This window comes from Peromyscus maniculatus, chromosome 6, assembly GCF_049852395.1.
Source record: "Peromyscus maniculatus bairdii isolate BWxNUB_F1_BW_parent chromosome 6, HU_Pman_BW_mat_3.1, whole genome shotgun sequence".
NCBI classification, from domain to species: Eukaryota; Metazoa; Chordata; class Mammalia; order Rodentia; family Cricetidae; genus Peromyscus; species Peromyscus maniculatus.
Window position 1 is genome coordinate 80950692 of NC_134857.1, and position 10764 is coordinate 80961455.

Genomic DNA, 10764 nt, shown 5'->3' on the forward strand with positions numbered 1-10764 from the left:
CTTATTCTGTGACTGTGGCTGACTGTGTGGCTGGCCCCTGGTGTCTTCCTTTCCTTCTCCTTTTCTCACTCCTCGCCTCTTTTTTGAACCTAGATTTCTCTTCCTATTTATTCTCTCTTCATGCCAGCCCCACCTATTCCTCTCTATTGGTCGTTTAGCTCTTTATTAGCCCGATCAGGTGTTTCAGACAGGCAAAGTACCACAGCTTCACAGAGTCAAGCAAATGCAACATAAAAGAATGCAACACATCTTTGCATCATTAAACAAATGTTCCACAGCATGAACAAATATAACATATCTTAAACTAATATTCCACATCAAACCTTAGTATGTATAACAATAATAATCAAAGAAAAAGAATCTATCAATTTGAGAGTGGGGGTCATGGAGGAGTTGGGGGAAAGGGAAAGAAAGAAATGATCTAATTATATTTTAATTAAATTTCTTTAAAAACTATAAAAATGGGGGGACAAGAAAGGAGAAAGGTACCTTCTTTCTTTCTTTTTTAAATTTATTTTATTTTATGTGTAAGGGTGTTTTGCCTGCATGTATATCTGTGCACCATGTGCATGCCTGGTCCCCAAGAAAGCCAGAAGAGGGCATCAGATCCCCTGGAACTGGACTTACAGATGGTTGTTAGCCAACCTGTGGGTGCTAGGAATTGAACCTGGGTTCTCTGGAAGATCAGCCAGTGAGTGTTCTTAATGGCTGAGCCATCTCCCCAGCCCCAGGCACACAAACTTAACAGAACTGTTGCTCACAGTATAGTTGTTCTCCCATGAATCAGAATCAGGTGACTGATGGAGTTTGGTGTCAGGGTGCAGGGACAGACTGTGTCTTGTGACACCCATGAGTCGTGGGGATCCAGAATTACAGCCCACCACATCTTCCTCTATACCTCCCTCCTTCCCTCCTGAATCTTCTGTTATATAAAGGTTAAATTTTCTACTGATTTTCTTCATTTTGTTTCTTCCTGATGCCTTTGAAGATATTGGCCTTATCGTTTGTTTACAAATTCAAATTTGTACCCATTCTGTAATTTCTCTCTTCAGCTATGTTCTTTAAATAAGCTGTTATTTTTACTTGGTCTTTTAAATTTTTATTGTATTTACTGAGCATTAACCATCTCCTCCCATCTCTTTTATAGTGTGTGCTATGCTTAATTTGATTTTTAGAATCTATCCCTTCTAATATGGGTAATTAAGTTGATTATCTTTCTTTGTTTAACCGGGTTTTCTTTTTTTCTGTAATTTCAGAGGGGAGAAACCTAAGCTGACTTATTTGTGTTGTTTTCACTGACTTTCAGGAGAATGTGCAGATACTGGAGGGCTGGAACGAGAAGGAGCAGAGCCTGTGTACCAGTCCTGACGGCTGCCTCTTTAGAGCACAGTCCTGCCTTCACAAGTTGAGTCCCCCGATCTCTGACCTAGGTCCTGGGGAGGGTCTGGAGGATGCCATGTTGGAATGTTACAAGTCCCCCACAGGGGTTTGAACACCCGCAGGGCAGCTACAGACCCTGTAGGAGGCAGGGCCCATTAGAGGAAGTAGGTCATTGGGGGCAGGGCTTTGGGGGTGTCGTTATCCCTGGCTCCTTCCTATCATACGCTTTTCCTCTTGGTAGGGCTACTTTGCGAGGAGTTCCTACACACCCCCATCCCCTGGAACCGCTCTATGCGCCTTCCCTGCCATGATAAACCGCATCTTGCTGCTACAATGAGCCGTAACAAACCGTTCCTCCCTTAGCTGTTTTCTGCCAGGTATTTTGATCTCGCAGACACGGGAGGGACTACAATACTGTGAGGGCATTTTACGTATTAGATAGGAAGACACGCAGGAGCCTTTGCTTCTGTCTTGTCCATTTACGACTCACAGCAGGTTTTAGAATCAGTCACAGTGTTCATCAGAGGCCCCTCTACTGGCCTTGGGTTCAATTTTCCTGCCCGCCTCTTGGTGATGATTGGAGCAGGCAATGAAGGATCCGTTAGAGCACTTTTCTGTGGGCGAAACAATTCTGTACTCTGAAGGGGAATTGGTGTCTTGCCAACCCTAACTGCCCTTTGGAGACTTATCTCAGTTGGGCCTCAGTTTACTATCCCTTTAGGCTTGCCTCCTTTTAAAGTTGGGGGTAAATTAACAATGGCTGATTCTCTCACTCTCTACACCGAACTCTTTTTCTCCTTCTATCCAGTCAGTTGCCATTGCCACTAAGGCAATATTACTTAGAGGCTAGGCCATTCTTCTATCTTTTGAAGTTGGTTGGGAATGCCCTGACCCCTGCTTGCCTTGACAAGGTTATCTGTTGATGATTTTTTTTCCCCCACTAACTTCCTGTCTGTATCTCTGCTTGTTGGGGAGAGCCGAAGAAATTTAAAATAAAAACACAAACAAGCAAACAAAAACAAACCCAAATAAGTACAAATCAGCATGCCTTTGTTTCCAAAGCCACAGACAGCAGAGCGCCCAGAGTGAACCATGGGCCGAGGGCTTTGCGTGGTAAAGATGGTTCATCTAGACTCACGCATTGCGTTGAAATGAATGCGCCAAGCTGGTTGTGGGCGTTGATACAAAAGAGGCTGAGCTTGAGTTGGAGAATATATGGGAGATGCCTGAACTCCCTGGGGGGGCCACCATGTGTGTCTGATGCGGTCTGTGTGTCACTCTATGTAAAGCCTTTTCTCCTGGAGAGTGGCAGAGGTCCCCTTCCACCTCTCCCGTTGTTTCAGATCTGACCCAGAACGCCCACGGCCTTCTCTGACTCCCCAGACCTTCCATCTACCAGGGACAGTGCAGGGCCTGGCGTCCTTCCGCACCCACGCCTTTCCTCCTCTAACATCGTATCAACCGGAAACAATTACATTTATGGGTCACTTGTATCCCCGTGCCCGGCACTGCTGAGCATGCCGATTGGCTATTATCCTAGTTCATCCACAGCAGCCCAGGGCAGTGTTACCATTCCATTCCGTTTTCCAGGTAAGAAAACAAAACCTTTCCTCCCGAAGTGTTGCGATTAAATCCAGGACCTGCTAAGCAAGCACTTTATATTTCTAGCCCAAGAAATTAAAGGCTTGAGGTAAAATTTCATACATCTAAGGCGACAGTATATCCCTGTGTCTTCTGAAAGCACCTGCTCAATCATTTGTTACATAGCCTCCGGGCTGGCTTCCCTAACACCACGGATGCATATTATTCCAGATGTTTCTTTTTCTTCCTAACTATAAACATGGTTCCCCCTCAATGTAGTTTTTGTTGTTTTGTTTTGTTTTTTTTGTTTTTAAGCTTTGCCTACGTTTTGTATAAAACTAATATATTCTTTTCTAGATAGGGCTCATTATGTAGCCCAGGCTGGCCTCTCATACTCTTGCCTCAGTCTCCCAAGTGCTGAGATTACAGGTGTGTGCCACCTCACCTGCCTTGATTCTTACGTTCAGGCATCTCCCATTCTTACCTGCAGAACCAGGATCAGTCCTGAGCTGCTTTGCCTTTCCAGCTACGCTTGGAATTGCTCGGTGTCCTTGCCTTCTGGAAATCCCCTTTACTGCAATTAACTGAGTACCGAGTGCTCAGCAGGTGCTTGAACTGCTCACTGATGGGAAAGATGGAACAGAAAAAGGCTCCTTTGCAGATGGCTTCTGATAGTTGTCCCAAAGGCCTGGAAGGCTAGAGGAAAGGTCTATCTTTCTACTGTCACTTGTAGGTGACTTTGGGGATAGGTGAGGAGGTTAAAAAATGAACCTCCGGCCTCTAGCTTCCAGGAAGGGCAGAGGTATTTGTCATGGTCTCCAGTTCACCTCCTGGGGAGGGAGGTTTGCAGGAGAGAGGAGACGACATCTATCAATTGCTTAGTGGTTCCTGCTGAAGCCAGGCCACACACACACACACACACACACACACACACACACACACACACACACACACACAGTTGTTGGGATAAGGAGGACAGGGACCGGAGAGCCAGCCCTATGCTCACCCAGCAGGATGTGGAAAAATTCAGCTGGGTTCTTTTTATAGTTTCAATCATCCCTGGTAATGAAGATTCTGCAATTAGAACTCAGCTGGCAGTTGTGTTGGGGATGTGTGAGGCAGAATAGAATCCTGGGTCCGCAGGAGGGCAGGCCTGTCTGTCAGGACCACTTGAAGGCTCCCCTAGGAACAAGGGATGTGATGTGAGGACAGAGCTATTTTTGCAGGCCATTTTCTAGCTACCATCACACCTCAGATAAAGTTCCACTTGGGCATTACAAACCTTACATTTTGTTTAAGCTACATCCTTTTGCAATTATCTGTCAAGATGGAGAAGAAACATCATTAACACAGGTGATATATCATTTATTTAGGCACCCCAAAGACATGGAATTTATGATGATTTCATTGGGCCTTGATCAGAATTTGCTTAGTTTGTGAAGAGAGAATTTGTTGGAAAGTATTTTAAGAGGATTAGCCTGGTTAAGGAGGTAAACTGTGGGTCAGTGAGACAGCTCATGAGTAAAGGCACTTGATGCCAAGCTTAATGACCTGAGTTCCATCACAGGAACACACGCATACACATGTACACACATAAATAAATAAATAAATAAATAAATAAATAAATAAATAAATAAATAAATAAATAAAATTTTTAAATGTCATAAACTATTTTCAAACACTTAATCAGAATGAAAGAAACTTTTATTGAACACATATTATGTGCTACTCCCTAGCCACGTCATTTGCATATTCATAACCTGCCTTCTACTTAATCAGCTTATTAGATGGCACTTTTATAAGCTCTGTTTTGTAGGTAAAGAAGAGGGCCTCCTGTCCATCACATAGCTAAGCAGTGGCCGGCCCCAACATTGAAGCCAGCCAACTCTGATTCAACGGCTCCTTTCCTGAAGTATGAGTCAATAGGCTGGTTCAAAGCCAGCCTCATCTGTTCATAAAAACCACTCCGGCTGCCTCTGCATGGCGCCACTGTTAGCACCTGGGGCTGCCATCACTGTTTTATCCAGCACCTTTGCAGTAAAGGATGGAGAAGCGTCTGTTTCTTGATAAATTATTGTCTTTCTCATTCCGTGCTAGCGTGGGTGCCTCCCGATTCCTTCTCTATCGGATTTAAAGCTCTCGCTAAAACTCCTACACTCTGACAGCCAAAATTACAGTATCAAAACAGGAAAGACATCCACTCAGACTGTCGTTTCCATCCTGGCAAACCTATCTCAGGAACCACACGCGGCCTTCTGAGTTACGTGTCTGATGGCCTCTGCTCCCTTCCTCAGCTGGGAACTCTGGGGTCACCGGTGAAGGGCTCTCTGACAGGCCCGAGCACGGCGAACACGGTGCCCACAGGTTTTGCCCTTTACCCTTTCTCTCCTGCTGAAAACTGTTAGATGACATTCCGAAAGCTAGCTCCCAAGGTCTGTTCCCTCATTAGGCCACTGACTCAATCTTGCAACAAAACGCCAAAGTCCAACAATCAAAACTCGTTATTTGGCTAACAGGTCCAATCAGGATTTACCAACTCACCCTACCACAGACCGCGCCCCGCCCCCGGCTTTTTCTCCTTAAAAACCCACTCCTGCAAGAAATATCTGCCGCTGCTATGGCTGCTTGCTGCCTGCCTTTGCCCTATCCAGAGGCAGCCCCCCACCTCTGCCCGGTTTGCCCTTCTGCAGTAATAAATCTCCTTTGCCCTGAGAATTTGGTGTCTGGGTGTGTCCTGTCCCGACTGACTGTGGGGGGCCACTCCAAACCCTACCACAAGCAAGCTGCAGATCTAGATGTGGGGACCGTAGAGGCTGCATGAGAATTAAAATAGAGAACAAAAATCACTTCCCTCCTGGGCTCTGGTATTCTAGAGCCTAACAATCTATGCTTTACTTCTTAGAGGAGGGGGTGACAGGGATAAGTCCACTCCTGGATATGTGAACTAACGCTTGTCCTTCAAGGAGTATTGTTCTGTAAATGTGCAAGGTCCCAGAGAGTATGGCTGTTGTTGTGGTAAACATGGCTACGTTGTTTGGGGGAGAATTGTGGATATATTTGGAACTTGGATCTGGAAAGGCTACCGAGTGTTTGGAGGTTAAAGAGGTATTCCGTGGGGACTTGGAAGGTGATTGAGGGAAGTGCTCGTGATGGAGGCCTGGTTTGTGACATTTGAGAATTCCCTCAAAAACTCTGTCGGGGGCGTTCATGTGATGTATTTTCAATTAAGAATCCTTGGAAGTAAGATATGTTGCTGATTAGCTGGGGCTGAAGACTCAGCTGAGATTAATAAGAGACCAGCTTGACTGAAGCAAACTCTTCTGAGAAGTGCTTCCTCAAGGGCAGCGTCCAGAAGCGGTGGTCCAGGGGGTCGAGTGTGTGTGGACATCAAGCTCACAGTAGAATTTGGCAAATATGCAAGAGTCTCCCCCACTGCCAAAGTACTGGTTTTGAACACACGCAGGAGTCATGAGAGTAGCCAAAGGTTCACACTGTGTGCAGGGTTGGAGTAGCTAAAGGTTCACACTGTGTGCAGGGTTGGAGTAGCTAAAGGTTCACACTGTGTGCAGGGTTGGAGTAGCCGAAGGTTCACACTGTGTGCATGCAGGGTTGGAGTAGCTGAAGGTTCACACTGTGTGCATGCAGGGTTGGAGTAGCCGAAGGTTCACACTGTGTGCAGGGTTGGAGTAGCCGAAGGTTCACACTGTGTGCAGGGTTGGAGTAGCCAAAGGTTCACACTGTGTGCAGGGTTGGAGTAGCCGAAGGTTCACACTGTGTGCATGTAGGGTTGGAGTAGCCGAAGGTTCACACTGTGTGCATGCAGGGTTGGAGTAGCTGAAGGTTCACACTGTGTGCATGCAGGGTTGGAGTAGTTGAAGGTTCACACTGTGTGCAGGGTTGGAGTAGCCAAAGGTTCACACTGTGTGCATGCAGGGTTGGAGTAGCTGAAGGTTATGGTGGTATTTTATTTGTACTGAAATGTGATTTTAATTATATGTTAATAAATAAAGTTGCCCGGGGGTCAGAGCTATTAGAGCCATAGCAAGAGCATGGTGGTAGTGGTGGTGGTGGTACGTGCCTTTAATCCGAGCACTTGGTAGACAGAGCTAGGTAGATCTCTGTGTGTTCAAGGATACGGCCAGCATTGGAGACACATGCCTTTAATCTCAATACCAACCATGAAAGACCTGGAAGTCTCTATAGACAGGCAGTGACGAGGCAGTCATGTGTTTGGGTTTATAACCAATGAGAAGACAGAACAGAAAGACTATATAAAGAAGGTTCACACTGTGTGCAGGGTTGGAGACCCCGATGAAAGGCCGGATGAGGCCATTGGTGAAAGTGCAACCTCAGCTGCTGTGAAGACCACAGGACATTGGAGCCATGGAAACCATTTGTTATCTGCCAAGGACAGCATCGTGTGAGGGTGGAGCTGGCTTGACCTACAAGACGAGCTGTGCATGACCAGGATGGCAGAGCCGGGGAGGTGGGACTCACCGAGCTCTTTTGCTTCCAGAAGATGATAAGTCTCAGAAAGTCGACACTGAGGTGCTTTTGTTTGTTTTATGGCAAGGTCTCACCCTGCAGCTTTGACTGGCCTGGAACTTGCTATGTAGACCAGACTGGTCTCAAACTCAAAGAGATCCACTTGCCTCTGCCTACCCAGTGCTAAGATTAAAGGTGTATGGCACCATGACCAGTCCTCAACATTGAGCTTTTTACATGGAGGGACTTTATTTTTGCTTAAGTGTGATTTATTTTATGCCCTGGTGTATTAGGGTTTTATATAGAAAATCAGGGTTTTCTATTATCTGGAGCAGTGGTTCTCAACCTTCCTAATGCTGCTACCCTTTAATACAGTTCCTCATGTTCTGGAGACCAAGAATTCAGTAGTGGCTTAGTCCATGAGGCTAGATGTCTCAGCTGGTCTTCAGTATATGCTGGAATCCTGAAGCTCTGCTGCCAGTGAAGGAATGGATGTTCTGGCAAGGCGAGGGAAAGTAGGCAGAGAGCAAAAGCTCCCTTCTTCCAAGTCCTCATATAGGTGTGGCCCAGATTCCAGGTGTGTGTCTTCCCACACTCAAAGATCCAGATCAGAAGTGGACTGTCCCACTTGAAGCAAAAACTTCCTCACAAGTGTGCCCTCCATTGTTGGGTTTAGTCCCAGATGTAGTCAAGTTGACAACCAGGAGCAGCCATCACACCTGGCTCTTCCCTTTTGGAGCAAGGAAGTATGTGGCATGTTTTTGATGTCCATAGGAGATTATAGCTAAGAGATTTGAGATTTTTAAAGTATTGGGAATTTTAAAGATGGGTGGGATCTTTTGAACGGGAAACATTAAACTTAGAGGACAAGGTTATGGTTTTTAAGATTTATTTATTCATTTACGAGTAAGTATGGATGCCTGCATGTTATGGTTTTTTGTTGTTGTTGTTTTTTCTGGTGCACAGTTCTGGAGGTACTGCAATACTAGGTCGATGTGTGGAGTGGACGGAGCAAGGTCCTATTCCAACTCCTAGTTCCAAAAATCCATTTAATATATTGTCCTCGGATAGAGGATGTATCAGATATCAAGCTGATAAGAACAGATACTACACTTGGTCTTAGCCAAAAGGCCGAGGGGGAAGCGATGCGTGTTATGGTTTTTAAAGTGAAACGTTTGTGTGTCAAGTAGACAAGGGGTGGTTTGTGATGGTTGGTTTTAATGTCAATTTTGCCACAAATTAGAATCTCCTGAGTCTTGACTCTCACCTGAAGAATTGTCCTGACTTCATTAATTGATTCTGGAAAACCAACCCTGACTGTGGACAGCAGCGCCTGGTAACAGCCCAGCCTGAAAGGCCGGCTGGCAGAAGGAGATTATTGCCTTTTGTGTCTTTTGTTGGCTTGGCTTTCCCTTTAGGTGCAGAGCTGATTTACCCTGCTGTTACTGCTGCTGCTGCAGATTCCTTCACTGATAACAAACCCAGTGTTCCCAGCTTCCTCCGTGCACTAAGGACAAGTGGCTCTCCACAACCTTCCAGGTTTGGGGGACCAGATTGGCTCTGCCCAGAGACTCAGCCTTGTGGGCCTGCCACTCTGAGACTACTCTGACTGCTGAGGCATCCAGCCACAAGGACTGGGTTCTCAGCCTCTCAGCTGCGAGACAACTGTTGTCCCTATTTTAATGCAAGTTGACTTAATAAATTATATATGTGTAGTTTATTAAGCTCTGACTAATACAATTACTCAGATCAAATGCACCAGGATCCTATATTAGTTGTGACAATAAAATACAGACACACGCGCACACACACTATCACAAAGCCCAATTCTCAGGGCTGGTGATGCAGCTATAAAGTGCTTCTCTGGCATGCGCAGGACCTTGGGCTCAGTCCTCAGCACTGCAATCAAACAGAATAAACCAGAGCTGGCGTGATGGTTGAACAGTTAAGAGCAAGCACTTGCAGAGGATTGGGAGTTTAGAACCCCGCACCCACGTCGGGTGCCTCAAAACTGACCTACTCCAGCTCCAGGGGATCAGAAGCCTCTCACCTCCGTAGGCACCTCCATTCTTTCACACGCGCCCCCCTCATGCACATAATCTGAAATAAAATAAAGCTACATCCGAAACAATGAAACCCTTTCTCCCGGTAGCCTGAGCCGGTAAATCAACAATCAGAATGTGAAGTGGAGGCTGGCGAGACGGCTTAGCTGTGGAGAGCGCTCCTTGCTCTGGCAGATGACCGGCATTCCCGGCACCCTGGTTGGCGGATTCACAGCTGCCTGTAACTTTAGGTCCAGGGGATGAGACATCTCTCTCTGCAGAGGTGCACACACCCAGAGAAGAACATATACACACACAAAAAAAATTAACCAAACCTTAGGAAAACATTAAAACAGGGTTTCGTTTTATGCTTGAGGTTGTAACAATACTAATTTCATGATAGTGCTAATTACTAGTATTAAGTATTGGTGTTGTTTCCCTTTGAATATTGGGCCAGTGTGTCAGTAGCTACTCCTGAAATAAGAAACCTTGGGTACTTTGTATAAACATCTCCCTCTCTTCTCTCTGTCTGTCTCTGTCTCTCTTACACACACACACACACACACACACACACACACACACACACACACACACACACTACACACACACATGCTTTTTTACAGATAAGAAAACAGTGTGAAAAAAGCCTTAGGCTGAATTCGGGTTTTGCAGAAAAGTGTCTCTGTTAAAAGAGAAACCTAAGCATGCTTCTGAAGTAACAAACTCAGCCCCCACCCTCCATCATACAGATTGTCAAGAACAAATCCCCCTTCTCCGGTTGATTTAATCCCAGGTGGAGTCTCCCCACCATGTGCCCATCTTACTATATTGAGTAGACAGGAGATGCAGACTACAAGCCAATTTTCACTCAAGTGAATCTGTGGTGGAAGAAATCTATATTAACAGGAATCACCAACTGCATTCCAAGGACAGCTATCCAGAGCCATCTTTCATGATCATCTGCTGTTTTGAATGTTGTGTGCCAATGCTCACTGCCATTTGAGTGGGCAATTGAGAACTGCCTGTCCACAGACAACACATGGTCAATATTGGCATGTGCAATATGCAGAAGTTGGGGCAACATGAAGATGTCTGCTGGCTTCACAGACATATCTAATAACTCGGGAGAACTTGCTTGAGTTTCAAGCCTGGGCGGGGCAGGGCAGTAACTGGCCTGGAATCTGATCCTCGCTAGGGAGCTGGGTGTGAGGGCTTTTCTGGAAATGTTGGGGAAAGAGCAAGAACAAAACCAAAGTGTGGTGCAAAGGGCGTGGCT

The 10764-nt window shown here is 45.9% G+C and overlaps 1 long non-coding RNA gene and 1 other non-coding gene across 2 annotated transcripts; one reads left to right on the forward strand and one right to left on the reverse strand.

Moving 5' to 3' along the window:
- The first annotated feature begins 1522 nt into the window (after positions 1-1522).
- LOC143273767 (uncharacterized) lies at positions 1523-5018 on the forward strand. The gene is made up of 2 exons (XR_013051939.1): positions 1523-2970; positions 4778-5018. It is a non-coding gene; the product is annotated as an uncharacterized LOC143273767 (long non-coding RNA).
- A 3381-nt stretch (positions 5019-8399) lies between these two features.
- On the reverse strand, positions 8400-8589 carry LOC121830666 (U2 spliceosomal RNA). The gene has a single exon (XR_006073879.2). It is a non-coding gene; the product is annotated as a U2 spliceosomal RNA (small nuclear RNA).
- Positions 8590-10764: the final 2175 nt, after the last annotated feature.